Source organism: Vanellus vanellus (assembly GCF_965231255.1).
Source record: "Vanellus vanellus genome assembly, chromosome: 4".
Classification (NCBI taxonomy): Eukaryota; Metazoa; Chordata; class Aves; order Charadriiformes; family Charadriidae; genus Vanellus; species Vanellus vanellus.
The window spans coordinates 52,613,940-52,624,836 of NC_138909.1; the positions used below are offsets into that span (position 1 = coordinate 52,613,940).

The 10,897-nt window shown below is 50.5% G+C and overlaps 1 long non-coding RNA gene across 1 annotated transcript; it reads right to left on the reverse strand.

Annotated features, from left to right (window-relative positions):
- Positions 1–1,408: 1,408 nt before the first annotated feature.
- Positions 1,409–5,705, reverse strand: LOC309671559. Its single transcript, XR_014269159.1, has 3 exons — positions 5,636–5,705; positions 3,183–3,271; positions 1,409–1,443 (listed from the first exon to the last, which is right to left on the reverse strand). It is a non-coding gene; the product is annotated as an uncharacterized lncRNA (long non-coding RNA).
- Between the last annotated feature and the right edge of the window lie 5,192 nt (positions 5,706–10,897).

The following is a 10,897-nucleotide window of genomic DNA, read 5'->3' on the forward strand; positions in this document are numbered from 1 at the left end:
GTGGCTGCAGGGATGACTGGAGCGCTCTGCCCTCCCGCTGACTCACCCGCTGCGGTTTGATGTTATTTAAGACATGGATGGAACTCATTTCCTCACTCTCCCCCCACCACTGCTGCTTCCCAGCCTCGGGCAACCCCCTGTCCCCAGGGTCCGCTGGGGCAAGGGAGACCAGTCTCAGGAAGAAGTCATTCCTCCTGGTGCTGAGGCCGTGCGTTCCCAGCCGGGCTATGGCAGCCCCCCACCCTCCGCCACAGAAGTTACCTGGTGGGCAAGGTGTGCACTCCTCCGACGCCTCCCGAAGAGCCTCTTGCCCACCAGGGCACAGCAGACACCCCGTGCAGCTGGTGGTGCTGGGAAGGGGAGAGGAGACAGATGACGTTGTGGGACAAGCCCTTCCAAGGCCAGCCCAGCCCACCAAAGCCAGCTCTCCTACCTATGCACAGACAGAAGTCTCCAGGGTCTACCAGGAACTAGGGTTTTGCCATTTTGTGGGCATTCATAGTGTCTCTCTCATGTCTAATTAGAGCCGAGCACATGATGGCATTTCTATCCTCTCTTTGGTTGCTTACTTGCATGAAACTTGTTGGAACTTGCTCTCCCAGAAGTCGCTATTCCTTAGTGAGCTCGGCTGGAACTGGTCAACGGGTACTGAAGGGAGTTGGGAGAGAGCCCGGAGATACAGCGGGTAAGCCAGATCTGGTTTTGTGGCAATTTAACCAAATTTCAGCAGAGATCTGCTGCATAATGTGGACAAGCGGGGTCAGAAGGAAGGTAAGTATTCACATGCCAATTCACCTGCTTTGGATATAAACCCTGCAATCTCCGTGCAGGCATCCCTACACAGCAGGGTGCGGAGCCCATGGCCAGGTACCCCACCAGCACCTCTCCCAAGACCGCTCTCCCACCCCGAAGGTGACAGCACAGCCTTGGGGCAGTTTAGCTGCTGCCTTCTGCACCTCCTGACTCAGGGTAAACAAACCATCAGCTCAGCTTAAATCTACAAAACCCAGAGCGATTCTCGGCTCCATCCCTGTGCCAGTATCCCCCTGTTTATCAGTGGTGTGCAATGGCCACGCAGCGCAGCAACAGTGGCAAGAGGGGATGGCAGAGGTGGGCTGCAAGCTGATGCTCTACCACCTCATTCATCCCAGGGTATCTCCGCATCCAGCCAGGATCCCCCCCTCCATCATACCACCCCTCTCTCACCAGGGCTCAGCACCAATGTCCCTACAGCTGAAATGACAGGTGACTTGACTTTGGCCACTACATTGGGTCTCTTAGCTCAGTGGCGGCTACCAGAAATACACTACTCCCTTCCTGTTGTTGTGTCCCCACCACCACCACCCCCTGGTGACCAAGCTCACACGTGGATTTCTTACTTGCAAAATGATCCAGGCAGGCAAGGCAGACAAAAAGTTGCATTTTGTTTGGAGCTAAAATACCCTGAAAAGGAGAAAAGTGAGACTTCAGGATCTTTCCTCCACCGTCACTGCCCCACATCGCTGGATATTTGCTCGTGTCCACTTTACATGCAACCAAATCAACTCCCCACAACACGCTTCAAGTGGCATTTCATGGGCAAATTCAGGACGCTTGGTTTTCTGTTTGTCAAAAGCCCTGAAAGAGCAATAAAAGTCTCCTAATGACCTCTGCCGTGCCGAGGGGAGCATGGAGGGCTGCGACAGATTTCCCTGGTGTCACTCTTGCATCCGAAACCCTGCCAGGGAGAAGGAGACCTGTTAACCTTCCCAGCATGACAGGTTGAACTGGAAAGAAGCCGAAATAGGTGATCCCCATACCAACTCTTGGGTTATTCAGCTGCAGCAGGTCTCTGGCCAGGGGAAACCCCTCTGGTCACCCCAACCCCTCCAGGAAGTTGGGGTGCATCTCCTTCCCTGAAAAGGGAAGGATGCAAGACCCACCAACCAGGATGGCTCTGCTTAGCCCAGCAATCTGCTGTTCGCTCTCCGTCCCTGCACCACCAGGATGGGGAAGGGCTGGAGGACACGTACAAACCCTTCCCCAAAGCACAAAAGTGGTGAAATGCCCCAAAATGCCCATGGCGGGGGCAGGGGCGGTAGGCAGGACCCAGTTTTTGAGTCCCTGACACACCGACAGGAACCTCTAAAGGCAGGAGAACACCACTTGGGAGTTGGTTTTGGGAAGGTGACTGATGATGCAACGACACTGGTCACTGCCATGGGTCCACATGGGACAGAATTAGGGTGCCTGTGTTCAGAGAGGGGCTGGAAGTGGTGTGGGTGAGATCTGCCTCACACCCTTCAAACCGGCCCCAGTTTGCGACAAGCGGCAGAGGCTGTGGCAGAGCAGCACGAAAACAAAATCACCTCCCTCTCCCTGCGAGGAAAAAGGAACTTCGTAAATTTATAATTGCATAATTTTGAGGGCCACCCCCACAGGCTCCTCTGTGGTCGAACATGGTGCTCAAATTTGCTGAGTAAAGGGAGTGACATACCACAGCGCTGTCACCAGTTAGACTTCTTCCCTCCCAAACTTAGCAAGTGGTAGCCAAGATTTAGGTACCAGCCAAACAGTTTGGTGCGTGGATTTTCAGAAGAACAGTTGTGCGTGTGTGAGGAGCACTTAATTTGTGAACAGAATAGCTCCTGCATTGCATGTGTTAATTAGGTTTTTGCATAAGTAAACGCTGGTCTGTTTTGAATGTGTTGTTACGCTGTCTGCGAACACACTGCACCAGGCTCACGCTGCAAACCCGGTCTTTAATGTCTGGGGAATAAAGGAGAGTATTACACTTAATATTCATACTGCAGAAGATTGCCTAACTGAAAACAAAGATTGGGTTACACTCATTTTTGCCATTAAAAATAGGGGAATACTTTTTTTCCCCGACACCCTCCTCCCCCTTCTGCTGTAACTGAATGTCATGAAGTTTCTTTCCTGACTTTCTGGAAAGGGCTTTCGTTGCAACAAGCTGATACGAACACTGCAAACAGAAGCATGACTCCGAGATCTGTTCTTTCCATTTTAATAAAAATGTCAGTGACAGAATGGGAAGAGATCTGCTATTCTATTTTTAGCCCGAACAAAATAACCTGTTTACTCTTTGGTGCTTTTAAGTTACCTGGTAATTGCATCTGGCCATGGGAAAAAAGCATCACCTGATGAAAATGCATTTGGGTTGACGACAAATCAAAGCCTACCTTTCTCACATGCACTGCAGGCTGCGGCCCCAGACTCATTAGCGTAATTGCCAGGCGGACAGGGAAGGCACACGGTGCTCCTTGTGAAGCTAGGAGAGATGGGAGCAGAGGTGAGGGCTATTTTAGGTGACCCGAGCCTCTATCCACTTTAAGGGGAAGAGAGCAGAGCACAACTCTCTGTTTCACTAACAAGTCTGGAAATAGGGTAATAATTATAAAGGAGTTCAGGCAGAAAAACAACGATTTGACCTCACCTGAATGTCAAAGGCATTGGAAAAAAAAAAAGTTTTTTATATTGGTAACATTAGAGCTGCCCTGTGCCCGTGGGCTATATGGAAAGGGATGGGTTTCCAAATCTGAATTCTAGGTCTTGACAAATATGTTGCAGCCAGGCTTAAAAACCTTGGTTTAAAGTCAGGCTCTTAAATCCACACTTGGAAATTGAATTGTATTGGAAAGGTGCTTCACGTTCAGCATCCACGAGCAATTTTAAAAGCAGCTGCTCCATTGTTGAAAGTCAGTCGCTTTGGAGTCGCAAAAAGGAGCGAAACCACAGGCACCGAAGCGCGAGAGTCCTGACCTTAAATAACAGGGGCTGTGCAAAAGGGGATATAATATGTTAGACCTCCGGGAGGAGGGGGAGGAAAAGAGGGAAAGGCAGAGAAAGAGGCAAGCTATTGCATTCATCACCAACAGAGCCAAATCCCCAACAACGAGCATGTGGGCGTAAGAATTTGTTAACATACTCAGGGATGCTTTGGAGGAAAACAAGGACACACTCTTTAGCTCCTTCAGAAACCCCAAGGCTGAGCGGGATTTGTGGAAAAAATAAAAATCAATTGGAAACATAGATTTCCGTATAACCAACCAATACGGGGCCTGCGCCAGCCAGACCCACTGAAAGCTCAGGGGAGCCCAGATTCTCCAAATACCACAAAAATGTTAAACGATCCCATCGGAGCCCTGAGGCCCAGGCAGCTGCCATGGAGATGGTCACGCACACGCTGCATCTGCTGGACCACCTCCTCTCTGCTTCCCCGCATCCCCCTTTCTTCTGGTCCCCCCTCTCCCCCCCAGCACACGTGAACCCAGTCACTGACCCTTTCTGGTCTCCCACATCCCAACAGCGGCGTTTGTGTGGTGCCCAGGAGACTGTTCTTGATTTTTTATTTTTTTTTTTAGAGCACTTGAGGGTAAGGTAAGGCAGGTCCTCACTGCACAGACAGCATGGAGGGGAGCATGGAGGGGAGCATGGAGGGGAGCATGGAGGGGAGCATGGAGGGGAGCATGGAGGGGAGCATGGAGGGGAGCATGGAGGGGAGCATGGAGGGGAGCATGGAGGGGACAGCCGGTGGCCCCTCAAACTCAGGGGCTGCTGCAAACAAACTGCACGGTCAGGTCCCCCTTTCCCACAGCCAGATTTTGTTCCCTCTCCCCAACGTTGATCTGAACGGAGCTGCTCTGCGAGGGACATGGTCCTGGGAAGCTATTGCCACCCCTCCTGTCCTTGCAGCTGCCAGAGGGACAAAATCCACCAGTTGGTTGCAGAAGACATTGGGTACAGCAAAGGAAAACGTGATGGGAAATGGTGAGGGCAGCTCGTGCGTGTGTCCCCACAGCCGGAGGCCGCTCCCCCAGTGTCCCCAGGACGAGGCAGCCTGGTGGAATTGCAAGACTGGGCTTCGGGCTGGGATGTCTTCTGAGCTTTTCCCCACTGTATCAGCTAAGGATGTTGCTTTAGTTGCCAGTGACTTAAATGTAGTAAGAACTCCCAGAGGCAACGAAATAGAAACCGAGAAAGTAATTGGGCAAAGTGCAGCAATGAAGCCAGTTGGGCAGAGGTAGCCCACAGCACAGCTGTGGAGATGAACCCATGCTTCGCTCCCAAGTGTCTCTCCATCACCAAAAAAAAACATATTCTCACCTAATGCATACAAAAGACCATGGAAGAAAGGGCAGCCCACCGAGACCTGGGGCTGGCTGCCCCTCACCAGGGCTTCCTGGAGAGAAGAGTTTGGCAGCACTGAAGAGGTGCACACCTTCACGCCTCCACCTGCCCCACAGGGACCTCATTTAAAGCACAGACCAAAGGCAGCCTGGGGCTTTTCTCTAGGGTTTGGACAGTCTGTAGGTTAGTTTAACAGGCACATGGCTATTTTAGCTTTGCAGCGAACGAGCTCCCTGACCCAGTTTGCCACAAAGCCCTGTGAGAAACTGGGGAGCAACACAGCTTCTCGCTGCTGCTGCCACCGAGTGTTTTCCACCACGGGTGGGTGCTGGGGCAGCGAGCCCTGAGCTGCTCTTTCTCTCGGGGAAGCAAAACCCCACGTTCCCCACTGAGAACCCACCCTGGCAGCACTTTTCCCCTAGCCCGAAGGGAGGGGATTTTGCCGGCTGGGAAGTGTTGTGAGGTAGAACATCCACCACCCCGTGCCAGGGGCTCAGTCACTTACTTGGCATAACGCCCCTGCGGACAAGGCAGGCACGACGGTTGCCCACTTTCGGGTTGGTAGTGGCCCAGCGGGCAGGAGATGCAGGCACTGGGATCTGTGCACGTACCTCCCACGCAGCACGAGCAGCTCGAGGTGCCTAAATCAGAACAAAAAAGGTCAGCATCAGGATGGTGAGACTTGACTTAAACCCCTTTGCTCGTCAGGGCAGGTCACTACAGTGAATGTTCCGCATTGGGTTGCAACCCCTCCAGCAAGGCAGTCCCGGGGGGTAGAAAACTCTAATGTTAATGCTAATGATGCTGCTGTGCATCGTTAGCAATCTGAAGAACAGCTGTAAGGTGATCTAAGGCCTCAAGTCTATCAATGTGGATTTCTGATAATTAAGATGACTCCTTTTCTCTCTTAATTTGAAGGGCCAGGAGGGTTGTCCTTGTTCTCCCTCCAACACACAAATAAAAACAAACAAACAAACAAAACAAACCCCAAACAACATACTCCTTTGGATTTCTGACAAGTTAGGCTTGAGGGAAGCAGAACTGAAGAGTAAAACCCCAGAGCAGAGGATCTGCCTTCAGCAGCAACAGCTTTTCTTTGAGCGCAGGTACCACGGCATTCCCACCACACACAGCCTCTAGCCCTCTCTGCTCCGCAAAACAAATCCAGGCTATCCAGAGTAATCGTGTGGGATTTGCTGTAGCTGCACACACCAGACCTGCCATCCCACTGCCTGCAGGAACCAGTCCTTGGTGCCGCAGCAACCAAGCATGGGCAAGAGGAGAACATCCTGTGGATGAACATCCTGCACATGAGGGTGGTGGGAATTGCCTCCTGGGCTTCTGCAGATTTACCCTGAAGCATCAGAGCTGCTTATTCCCTTCTTTAAAAGTGCCCTGCAGTGGGGGAAATAAACAAAGAGTACATGGCTTGTATTTTAAGGATTTTTTAATTTGGGATTTTTGGGGGGATGGTGTGGTGGTGTTTTAAAAAACCAAACCAACCACATTACAACACATAAATAACTTCTGAAAGAGGTAATAGTATGTACTCCTGACCACAACACAGACACCAGGTGGTTTCTCAAGCCCAAGTGAAAAAGGCTGTTTCGGTAGCAGAGATTCTCTTTCAAACATTTGAGAGGGATAGTCGGAAGCTGTCCGTATATTTGGCACTGTACCATGAAACAGCATCCTCCTGCCAATAAATCAGGTTGCACTTGTGTTACACTTTGCAGCCACAACCCTGCTGCTTCTTCATCCTACTGGGGAAGCCTCGGAAAAACCAATGAAACAGCACAAGGCCAGCAAAGGCCACATCTTTAACTTCAGAAAGACATCTTTAACTTCAGAAAGGTGCAACAAATTAACTCCCACTCCTGCTACCTGTCCCATCTCCAGAGTGAGAACGTGTGCTGGTTTTGCCTCCCTTGACAAGTCACTATTCCACCTAACGTGACAGCTGGGGCAAACAGGGACTCTTACCTTTGTTGGGAAATGTCCCTGGGGAGCAGCGGGCACAGGATGTCACATTCACTCCGCTGCAGTTTGAGGGCTTGGCGGTGGTGAGGAATGGAGCTGCTGATGGGACCCCAGGAGACGTGGTCATGCCTGGAGGGGACACTGAGGTGCTAGTGGACACAGCCATTGATCCTGTAGACACCTGAGAAGTGGCCATGCTGCCAGAGGTGAGGACGGTCATATCGATGGTGGCGGACAGAGTCTGAGCCGGCTCTTCTGTGCCTGGATTAGCAGAAGGCACTGCCGAGGATGTGACAAGGTTTGCAGTGGTTGATGCCACTCCAGTTGAGAGCATTGCAGAGGCAGCTGGGGGCACAGAGGCCATGGTACTGGTTGCACTGGGAGGCGCTGGGGTTGATGCAATGGGGACCTGTGCAGTGGTTGCACTGGGAGGCACCGGTGTTGATGCAATAGGGACCTGGGTGGTGGTTGCACTGGGAGGCACTGGTGTTGATGCAATAGGGACCTGGGTGGTGGTTGTCTGGCTTAAAGCAATACCTAAGAGAAAAAAACAACTTACTTAGTGGCCAAATTATTGTCTCCTTTTTAATGGAGGCTTCCAATTAGGTCTTTACCAACTGCTTAACCCATGTATCCTTGCTCAATGTCCAGGAACTCCCTTCAGCTACGGTCCACTATGGAGCAATACGGAAGCAAGGAGGCAAACAGCATTGGCAGCATCTGAGCATTCCTGCCACACAAGGAAGAGACTAATGAAGGAAATAAATTAGAGGGTCCATGAGGCGACAAGTCAGTAGATGCCAATGCCCAGGAGGTCTGACTCTCCTAGATAAAATGCCGTGAGAATTGCCTGAAACACTTGATTTTGTTAGCTGCAGCATGAGGCAGTTTACCCCGAGATCCCACAACAATCTGATTCGAGATGCTTGTCGAGCAGCCGGCTGGTTTATCCCGTCTCTGTTAAAGGGATCAGCAAAGAAGAGAGTCATGGGTTTGGGATTATTTTTTTTTAGAAAACTGTTCTGGAGATATATCCAGTAACCAGAGGGGAGCCTGCAGGCCAAGACTCACTTTGAGTCTGAAATCTCCCTGTCAGAGAAGGACAGCTGTAATCGTCAGAGAAAGGGAGCGTTACTGCAGTTCCAGTTATGCTGCGGTGATACGCAGTGGACTGAAGTGCTACCTGCTGGTGAAAGCCATCTCTCGGCACACGCACACAGGGGATGTCTTCCGCTCCCAGAATGGGGGAGAAACCCATAAAACTAAACATGAAAAGCAGCAAGTTGCTTTTAATTTAGCAGTGTGGTACTAAGCAAATGAAGCAGAGCAAAACCGAAATAGCCAGCACCTGCCACAGCAAGTGTCACATCAGCTTGGGTCAGAAACTCAGGGCAGGGATTTACTCTAAAATAACTCCAGCTTCTCGACACATCCAACTTCATACAGCATCAGTATGCGACTGCGGCTGACAGATGTTCACAGCCCGCGCGTATCTGCTAAGCCACCCCGGTAGAGGGTCTGCTGAAATCACCTGGCCCTTGGCAGCAAAAATAAAAGGACTATTTTAAGAAATTGCTTTATGGGTTTTTAAGGAGCCCAAAGAGCACAGCTGATATCCGACAGCAAGATGTTGATGAAGAAGGACACGAGCAGGATGAGAAGCTGGAGACTTGCGGGGGGGACGGATGGACACATCTTTGAGTGGTGACAGCACAAGTGCCAGGTGGCTGCAGACCTGCAGGTCCCTGCAGGCTTTTTCCTAAGCCCGGTTCTCCCCCAGCCTTCGATTTCTTGCTCAACTCGGGCTACACCACGTGAGGCCGGGCACCATGGGTGCCAGTGCTTTACACCGCCATGGTAGGAACAGCAACACGCAGACCAAGATGACTAATAACTCTAGTTAAATTTCTACAGAAAGATCAGGACACTGAATAAAAGAGTTCTTACAAAGTTGTGATCACATGGAGAGAGCCCGTTGGGAGTGGTCCCCCCTATTGCATACTGTCTGCTTTGTACTCCACAGAGAAGCACATCCCCGTCTTTCTGTAACTATTGAGTGAAGCAGCAGATGAGCACGCAGCATCTGGGCCCCTGCCCACATTCTCTTGCTGTAGCCCCCAAAACAGAAACACCGAATTTAACAACAACAACAAAAAAATGAATTCAAGTGACCTGGAAATGCCAGGGTTGTTCCTAGCCAGGGAGAGCAGCTCTTCAGTACCCACAGAGGACGCTGTGACCTCGGCTGTGCTTCAGCCCAGGACTGAGATGCACAACGGGGCTTTGGGCAACCTGGGCTAGTGGGAGGTGTCCCTGGCCATAGCAGGGGGTTTGGAACTAGATGATCTTTAAGGTCCCTTCCAACCTAAACCATTCTATGGTTCTATGATTGCCCTTGCCTAACTCACCTGCCTTAAGGACTGAAGCCTGGCAATGAGCCACACCAGTCCTGCATTTTATTAAACTAATCTCAAAGTAAACACTAGCAGTAAGTCAAGGGCACCATCAGGTTCTCCTGGGAAAAGCTCTCAGAAGGACCGCTGGGATCAAAGTCTGATCTCCCACAGAGCAGCCTCTCCCCAGCATTTGCTCAGCTCTGCCAGCCTGAGACACTGCCATGGATTTAAACATCTTGGACTGCACAGAGCTAGCTGAGTGTTCTTGTTCAGGTTTTTTAAAAAGATTTTTTTAGTTGAATATTGCCTCTTCGGTAAGCTTTCCTTGGTCGGTTGGTTCTGGTGTTACACAGTGGTACTGTTAAGATGGATTTTTTTTTTTTTTTTAATGGAAAATATCTTTTCATAACCAGTTACTAAAATAGGCATTAAAGAGTTGCTTGCAAAACTTCAGTAGCCATCAATAGCCTTCAGTAGCCAGTACTTCATAAATTCATTGGAACAACTTCTGGAGAAAAAAAAAGAAGTAGCCAGGGTGGAAAAAATAGCTTTGAGCATCTTTGTAAAAATGGGCAATATCTTGTTTTACCAGTTACAGTATCACAGGTGTGAAAAAGCAAATTCAAACCACCTTAGCTGCATCAGACCATCTTCTCTCCTGCACTTACACCACCTATGACAGGGAGACGTGATTTTGCTTTCTAGAGGCTTTTTTTTTTGGGGGGGAGCACTGTGAATCAAGAAGCGTATGTCCAGAGACACGTCACGGATGGGTCTTTGTGTGACACCTTGGCACGATGTTTCACGCCGAGAGCCTTGAGGATGTCAGGGAAGGTTACTGAACTCTTAACTACAGAGCTAATCCTTCCTGATTTATAAGGCGGGCAGCCCTGCCGACTCATGAGGCTCATGGACACTGGCCGGGAACTCACAAAACGCAGAAATAGGATGGACACTCCCTTTTCTTTTTTTTTTTCTTTCCTCCGTCTTGCACAACTGCCCAGCCTGCCATTCTGAAAAACTAACCCTTCCAGCCAAACAAAACACAACCAAGTCAACAGTTACAGATCCAGGTAAAGATAATAATCATCGTCGGTGAATTCCACAGCTGAATAATTGGCTCCTGAAATGGAGAGGTTCCCCAAATCGTTTCATTCCTCGAGAGTGCCAGACTACTGCTCGCACCTCCTTACGTGCTCAGGCTGCCCTACACGCGCACAGTTAAGATGAGGTTCTGCAGGTAATTGCTCTGAGCAGTTTTACCCCTTGCCAAGGAACTCTGAAAAATGCAAATTGTTCTAATAGGGCTGACGGGTTCAATATCCCCAAAAGGGGGGCAGCCGCAGGGCCACTGGCAGCCTCCGAGCCCCCAACGCAGGTGGGCTGCAGTG